This window comes from Halyomorpha halys, unplaced genomic scaffold (assembly GCF_000696795.3).
Source record: "Halyomorpha halys isolate HHAL.00 unplaced genomic scaffold, Hhal_1.1 Scaffold123.1, whole genome shotgun sequence".
Classification (NCBI taxonomy): Eukaryota; Metazoa; Arthropoda; class Insecta; order Hemiptera; family Pentatomidae; genus Halyomorpha; species Halyomorpha halys.
The window spans coordinates 608,012-616,796 of NW_027107023.1; the positions used below are offsets into that span (position 1 = coordinate 608,012).

Genomic DNA, 8,785 nt, shown 5'->3' on the forward strand with positions numbered 1-8,785 from the left:
ATGAACATAATCAAACTATCTGTATGAAAAATAGATAAATAAGATAACATAATGATAAAATAATATATACAATATTTACACAATTGACCTGAGGATCCCTGAGCCCACTCTATCCCCCACGTGTGAGGGGTAAAGCAGAGCTCAAGAGATCCCAGCGCATCCCTCTCGCCGCATCACTGGTAATGGTAATAAATTACTGTATATCAAAACTTAGAAGTAAATAATAACATGAAGTTTTAGAAGGAAAGGTTACTAAACAAGTTGCTCATGAAATCCGTTAGGAGCTTTTAAGCATTTATCATTTAACATGACTTTAAATAGTGCTGCTCACAATGCTATACTTATAACATTTAACATGTTAAAACATTTTACATGTAACACAATATCATGAATACCCCTAAAATAAAAAATGAAGCACACCATCGGTACTCCCTCTCAATATAAATATTATTTAACAAATATTTTATTTTTATTTTAAAGCTTTGAGATAGTGATTTATGACAATTCATATTTTTCTACTAACTTCATAAATGGAGAAATGAAACATCTGATCGGTTGCCATTTTTTAAATACAAGGCAGATTGTACACATGTTTACTTATTTTTCCATTAGCACTGAAGCTAAACTTCTACTTCACATGAGAATATTTAAACCTCTCTGGACTTGAACTGTGCGAGACAACTAAATACTGTAACATCAAAGGCTTTGAGATCTTTCAATCCAAAATCCTTCCGAAATCAATGCTCCTTACTATGTACCCATTCACTGAGAAACTCACTCAGTATCCTAATCTTCAAGCGTTATCTCTATCTAGCATTCCCCATCCTCCCCGAAGATTGAACTGCAGAGATAAATTATTATATTGGAGTTTTGCAATGGACAATTGCCAGATTCTGCTCAAAAAGCATTTATTTTATTTATTTTTTCGACCTTCATTTTATTCTTATGTCCCTTATTATCCGCCCTTTAATGAAATGAAATAAAAAATAGTTTATTATTCTGGAACTAGGTCCTTTTATAACAATTACAAAGGCAATTTTAATTTTATAATAACATTTATTGGCAATAAACACTGTATTATTGCCAATAAATGTTATTATAATAAGGTCACACTTAATTATAACTTATTTACAAAAAGAAAAAATAGATTAATTAAAAAACTAACTGACTAAGTAAAAACAAAACAAAAAGTTAATTACAAAATAACTGTACTATTATAATAATGGGTGAGATTGGTAAAGCAAAAGGTAGTGAAATATAAGGGATTTAAACGAGAAAAGGGTTGGTACACGACGTATGTTGGAGGGAATGGAGTTCCGGAGATATGCAACTCGGGTAAAAAACTATTTATCAAACGCAGCAGTTCGGCGAGGTGGAGGGTAGATGTCAGCTAAACGGGACCTGGTAGTACGGGATTGCACAGAGAACTTAAATTGCAGGTCTTCTAGGTTATAGGAGGGGCGTTGAGTACTAATTACTTGGAATAAAAAGGAAGCTAGGAAATACATCGGAAGGATGGATAGAGCAACTGGATAGATATTTCTCTGTTATCTACTTTTTATTTCTTATTATGTCTAATATATTTTTGTATTTCTTGTTTATTTACATTTTGCACTGTTCATTAAAGTTTATTTTCTTAAATTTACATTATTCACTATTATATAAATGATGATATATATCATTATTAACCACTCAATCGCTTATTTGCTCAATGCCGTTTTCTTATTCTCTTACTCTGTTATTTAATTTTAGTTGTTTACAACTGTTTTAGCCCTGATAATGCCCTACAAAATAGGGCGAAACATTGACTCAAAATAAAAAGTTTATTTTCTATTCGAGTTGTTTTTACCGCACCCGGAACATTTTACTTTATGTTTAATTGTATTTCATTTTTTTTCTAATCATTATTTAGTAACAATAGAATTTAATTTATATTTTGTTAAATATGATATGAATATTTTCTCTGGTCTTTATTACCACTGCCTGAAAATATATGACAGAATGTAATTTAAAAAACAGTTAAGCTAAACTTTAAAATGATGGCTCGTCGATACCTTTAAGAGATAATTATAATCGAGCTTAAAAAATACTTTTTACTTAATCAAGTTCGCTCGAAATTTCCGCTACCAAAACTTTGCCACTCGAGTTGTTTAAGGAAATGTACATATATATTATGTATTTATGTATAATATGTATTTCTAAATACCAATTAAATTTTCAACAACTACTTCGTTTTATGAACACATAAGAAGCAGGAATACAGAATGAAACATGTGATTATAGCTGAGTGTTAACAGAGAGTAAGTATAGGTTTAGAAGTAATGGAAAATAAACAGTATTAATTAGGGCAATAGATAGGATACGCTAACCGGTGTGGCCTTGTCTCCTCTCTCGAGGTCCAGCCACGCTTAGGAGGAGTACTTAACAAACATATTACATACATATATTTATAGATGCTATAACAATACAATATCTAACTTTCTTTTATTTTTATATGACATTCGAGGGGGGGTACCAGCCTATTCTAAACATGGTGGAGAGTCAAGTTTTTATTCCGTGGGACAGCCACAGAAATAAAAGTTGACCCCGCCCAGCTATAGCCGGCCCATAATATCCAACAGTATATGAGCAATATGTTTAGTTAATACGATAGCAGTGGCGTAGTACGGGTATCAGCCACCTCCCTTACTTAGGTACTTCAAGTTAAAAGACTAGTAGTTCGTGCTGTTTTAGTTTTGGAAATTTTGAAACTCTAATTAAGGACCAAATAAAATCAGAAGAAGAAACAAGGAACAAGTGCAGTGGATGATGATATGACAAAGCTGTTGAAAATTTCGTAAATATCATAAGCTAACAAAACAAGTCGCCTAGAAAATCTGATTCTCTGCTAGGAGCTTCTCTGCATTTAAAAAATAACAAGGACTTAAATTAGACTGCTAACAATCCTTTATTTATAACATTTAGCAAGTTAAAACGATTTACCTTTAACACATCATGGATAACCCTATTATAACCTTTCCTAGATATTTTTCTTAAAACAATAAAGACATTTTTATTTTTTAAATATGTTATTACTATGAAGTTATATAAATTCATCAAACTTTGTGTTTGGTAAAAAAAAGTTAACTAAATTTTAGATAATTCTATAAAGTAAGCCTGAGGTTGTTCTTATTTAATATAGGTATATATCAAACTTAATTCGATTTAACAATCTTTTATAGATATGTCACTATTACCTAATAGAGGAGTTTAAAGTGCATTCGGAAAATCGTTTTCCACAAATGGCTTTCTTGATTTGCCTTATTAAATGAGTGACACAAATAAGTATATAGTGTTAAAATATTTAGTGATTCTCTTTCTTAGTCCTTTCCAATTTTTTTCTTCATTTTAAAAATATTGACACAATACCGACGTTTCAGATTTCTTCTCCGTCTTCAGGGTACACACTATTCAATATTAATACTCATTCTCTACCTGGCTCTGTAATGTCTAAAATCTATAAATTCACTTTGTCAATTTAAAAAAAAAAAAAAAAAAAATATTTCGGGAAAACCCTATCCAGCAGTATAATAAAAATACTGAAGAGTTAACTTGTCGTTTCCCGAAATACTTTATTTAAAAAACATTGATGAAGTAAATTTATGGATTTTAGACATAGGGAGCCAGTAAGAGAAGCAATATTATTGTTATAACAGGAAGTACCATAAAGACAGAGGAAGAATCCGAAACTTCAATTATTTTTTCCTTTAAAATAAAGAAAAACAAAATGAGAAAAAAGAACAAACTAAATATTTATATGAAATAAATTGAACCTTCCCGGGATAGAACATTGGTGTATAAACAGTTTTCATAAATTAAAAAAAAAAGTTTTGTTTGATTAATTTCTAGTAAATATTATGAACGAAAAGAAAACATCTAATTTAATTTTTAAAATTGCCATACGCCTGAAGGTTGTGGTAAATAAACATCGATAATAACTTAACAGTGATGGCTACAAACCATCTCGGGTTCTGATGAAATCGATTCTTTGTGTCATCCATACTTTACATCTTCAAGGTTTCTAGCTCTGTTAGCTTGTTACGCTCCTCATAACAAGCAGAAAGATTGAGTAAAAAAGTTAATTCAATTTAGATTTATTGAATAAATTATACGAAATGATAAAGGTGTGCCGGCGATAGGGCGAGGTCTAGATATCCATACCACACTGCTACTTATAAGGAATGCTGATAGGAGTCATTTCAACTTTCTAGTCTAAGAGTCGGTGGATACCGAATGGTGGGGCCGCTCCAAGATAGCTCATACTGTGTCTTAAATATCAAATCCTAACCAATCTGTCAGCCAAATACTCAAAAAAAACTGGAAATATTTATTTATATTTACAATAAGGGCAAATCTACAATAAGTAAATATGGTATATGCAACATTTTATTTTTGTGTAATAAAATGATTTAGAGCTATTAATGAAATTGGTAAAGAGAAGGGATCTCTTCAACTCTTAGATAAAATTGATCAATTTTTAGGAAGTATTTAAAATTTACTCCAACTGAACATTACGAGTATTAACATTGTTATTTAGATGTTTGCTATACTCAGCAGTTTAGATAACTCTGTTGTCAGTGGAGTTACAAAATTAAAAAAAAATAGTTTGTGCATCACATAACTATGATTTATCACCTCATTTGAGATGAAATTAATTCTAGTTCATTAAAAAAAAAAAATCTATTTCATTTTTATTGAGAGTGACAATACTTCTCCACGCTGTTTATAATATATATAATATAAGGTATGTGAACGTAAAAACTGTTTTTTCAACGTCAAAGGGAAAACGAAAATATTCATCTTCGTTTTAGATAATTATCAAATTACTTAATATTTTACATACATTCATTATTTATTACTATTAACAATGAAAAATGATTCATTTATTGAAATATACTTAAACATTTTTATCAAATTTTTTTAGTCCTCTATAGCTGTGAAAATTCGTATGTAAGGTTTACTTGAAGTGTTTAAAACAAAAACGAACAACAGTTTAACAAAAGATAACAAAGCCGTGTCCTAAGTAATGGGATTGGATGAGATCGGCTCTCCTCGGTTATTTCCGATTTCCCAGTCTGCCTGTAGTGTAAAAACCGTATACTTCAATTCTTAAGAAATCAGTTCTTCAAACTGCTTCAAAGTTGAAGAAATGTAACAAAGTGTCTTTTACTTCAGATCATCAGATTTACAACTTAAATGAGAAGTGTATAAGTTTTAATGTAGGTACATAGGAAACGTATGGTATACAGACACATTCACTGGCAGCCTTATATATCAATGGTATTATATAAAAGGAGAAAATTTCCTATTATTAGGGTAGTTTTTTACTGGAATAGTCACAGTTAGTAGTTAGATAACAATGTAAAGCAAAATTAGGAATCCACCAGGTTTTAAAATTATAAGCTTATTGTACTATTTCATCCAGAACAGGTAAAATATAAAATATATACAACTCAAAGTTATTGGATTGACCCTTGTTACGTAACGCCGAGGACATATCTAATCTTCCGCGGTTCCGCTCTCAATCTTTTAAATTTTTATCGGATGCAGATCAAATTAAACCACTTTGGAAGTTTCTCCCATTGAATTAAAAAAAAAAATAATAATTCATAAGTTCAAGAACAACGAATTTAATGCCAGCAAAAGTTAAATTGAGAATCTTCTTTTTTTAAGAAAGTTAAAAAAATTAATGTTGCGATTCCTTTCTATGACGGCTTAGCAATAATTTTTGTCATTTATTGCAATAAAGCCTGGGATAAAAAAAATCCGTGCAATAAATACCCAATAAATAATGACCTTAATAATAATAAAGGTTAAGCGAACCCGAAGGTACTATTCCGATACCACCAAACTCTCTACACCCACAAACATCTAACAATGATGCCGGTCCAAACGCAAAGTTACCAGATCAGTCTTGATGCGATCCTCCCATCTAGGCTTCGGTCACCCGAATTTCACCTGTTGGATAATTACCTATAAGAATCTCTTTTTTTTAGGATAGACCGAACAAGGCTTATTCGCCGCAATACTATAGCCTCAATTATGTTTATCGATAGCAGCTCCTTCAAATCAGTGATGTATAGCCTACTCGATTTCCTGGCTACTCACTTTTTTCAATCTGAATATTTTACTCAATAATTTGTTTTCAAAAATCTAAAGGTGCTGTTCTTTCCAAAGTGTAAGAGGCCAAGTTTTGCATCGATAAAAAACAGTAGGAAGGATAATAATTTGATAAATTCAAAGTATTAAGCTTCAGGACATGAGGAGCGAGCTAAGAAATTTCGAAATTGAAAAATAACAAGCATATCCTGCCCTTATTTTGCCTTTTTTTCCTAATCAATTCCTTTTTTCTTGTACTTATCCTAAAGCCTAAATACATCTCCTTTATCTACATCACTGAAATTGTAAGCGTTCTATACTAGCCTTTATCAACGTAGTTGTATTTAGTTTTATAGTTTTCTTGTCTTAAGCCGTCAGTACCAAATCATAAGTATATCCAAGCACTGATATAAATAACAATAAAGTATGATATTAATATACATAATTGATGCATGATAAATAATAAACAAAAATGACAGATTTTTAAAAATTTATAAGATCCCAATTATTTTAATTCCTCGACCGAAAGTCTTTTACTTGAGACCATGTTACTTAAAATACCATTAATTTATCAGTAAAAATAAAAATTTCGAATATTCAATTATATTTCCCATTAAGAATGAGCCTTGATAATAATGTAACTTACGTATTAATATCGACTCTTATCAGAAGGGCTAGGTAGAGTTTACACTCAAGTGGAAAATTGAAACTGACTCGCCCTTTTGGAGGGCTGACATCTAGGAGATAAGGTCAGTTCTAAAAGCCTTCCCCTTTACCTGAAACAGAAACAGGCCTAATTCATTTTCATGCCCTAATTGAATAAAATAAAACAAAGATGGCAATGAGGATTATATCGTATTGAATTTCATTAGTATTCATATCATATTATGATATTTTAAATTAAAAAATATGAAATTATTTTAAATTTTATCCAACATTATCTTAGAGTACGTACTAATAAAATGATATAACTATAAGCTATCAAAAAAAAACATTATTGTAAAAAATATAATTTTGTATTGCGCACAAATAAGTGAAACTAATCTTATTTGCCGACGTTTCAGCCTTTATCAGGGCGTACTGCGTGCTGTTTTTTTGAACTATAATACTACAACTCAATACTTTTCACTTTTTTTACAAAATATTTTAGCTACAGCTAACTTTTTCGAAATATATAAACCATCAACCGAAATCATTTCACCCGTCTCCTATTAGATTAAGCGCCAATGTTCCAGAACGTTGGGCCTGTTCACTTCTCAACTCGTCCTGAGCTAAGGCTCGAACTCAATACTGTATTTTAATGTTTGGATATCACTCCCTTACATTGCTGATTTGATGATGATAATCCCCCTATTTTATATTATAAAATCGCTGATTAATCTTAATCGGGGTTTAGCTGGGTGGGTCCGGCGGGGAAGGATTGCCTTTTTTTTAGTGTTATGACCTCCTCTTGTGAGATTGTGACATGTCGTACATCGACCAACCTACTCTCTATAATTGTCCGTTTGAAAAGTCACATAAGTGAGACTACCATGGAGGGCGGGAGTGGAGGGTCTGATCCCGTTTTTCAACTTCAGGCGCTTTTTAAATATTTTACTCGATTAAACTATCTTAAAGCCTCTCCTTCCCGTTTTAAGCTAATATTTCAAAAGTGATATAGGGCCGTCGTCTCCGGGGGTTTAGCGGGGCGGGTCCGGCGGGGAAGGATTGCCTTTTTTTTTAGTACTATCATCTCCTCTTGAGAAATTGTGACATGTACATCGACCAACCATTTTTAACTAAGATTAACTAACTATGCATTTTTTTTTGCCGTCAAAAAGCGATCATTATTGTTTCGTCATGACTTCATGTCGACATAAACATATCCTAGGCTTATCTTAGTGCGAGTATTACTTTAATTTATTTCGCTGTTTTATTTTTCTTTGTTATTTAGACAATTATCTATTATGAGTTATATTCCTTATCGTTCTTGTGCAGTATCTAATTGTGAACATACTGCTATAAAAACTACATATAAGTTTTTTATTCAAATGGCAAAATATGTCAAAACTAGAAACATTTGGTTAAAGCTGGCTAGAAAGGATCCAAAATTATTATCGAATCCAAATAATCGATTATATTTTTGTGAAGATCACTTTGACGCAAGTTCATTGGAGGTTATCCTTATTCCGAAAGACTACTTAATTTAATGGATTTTAGGCTAATTTGTGTTTTCTGATTCCGAGGTTGTTTTTGAAGAACAATGAAAACTCTTTTAAAAGCAATTATGTAATAATTTACATATTTTAATTGTGGGAAGTGAATCGCTAAATTAGTATTGTTTATTTATCTCTAAATGGCGTCAAATATGAAGCCATCGTAGAGGCTAGAGGTTTCCTTCTGTTAGTAAAGATTAAAAATCTTAGTTTTTAAAACTAAAATTAAAAATTGTTCCGGTAGAGAGAGAAATACTTTATTTATCTATGCTGCCTAAATACATCAGGTTGCTATCTCACACAGCATACTTATCAATCCGTAATCGGACATATATAAATTACACATACATGGTATAATTAGAAAAAAAGAGATACAATAATAAGATATAATAAACAATTTTTTCCCCCTAAAGTTTCCTTTAACATTCAATTTCGGTCTGTACAACAGATAC

General features: G+C 31.1%; 1 protein-coding gene across 3 annotated transcripts in view; it reads right to left on the reverse strand.

The window, feature by feature from the left end:
- Positions 1-8,785, reverse strand: part of LOC106678100 (pleckstrin homology-like domain family B member 1) — a 180,390-nt gene that overhangs the window by 61,240 nt on the left and 110,365 nt on the right. Inside the window, exon 2 of one of the 3 annotated variants that reach the window (XM_067045388.1) lies at positions 6,785-6,914. The exons of the other annotated variants lie outside the window; for them this stretch is intronic. The gene's annotated coding sequence lies outside the window, so the exon portion shown is untranslated. The remainder of the gene's footprint in view (positions 1-6,784; positions 6,915-8,785) is intronic. 3 annotated transcript variants of the gene reach the window in all.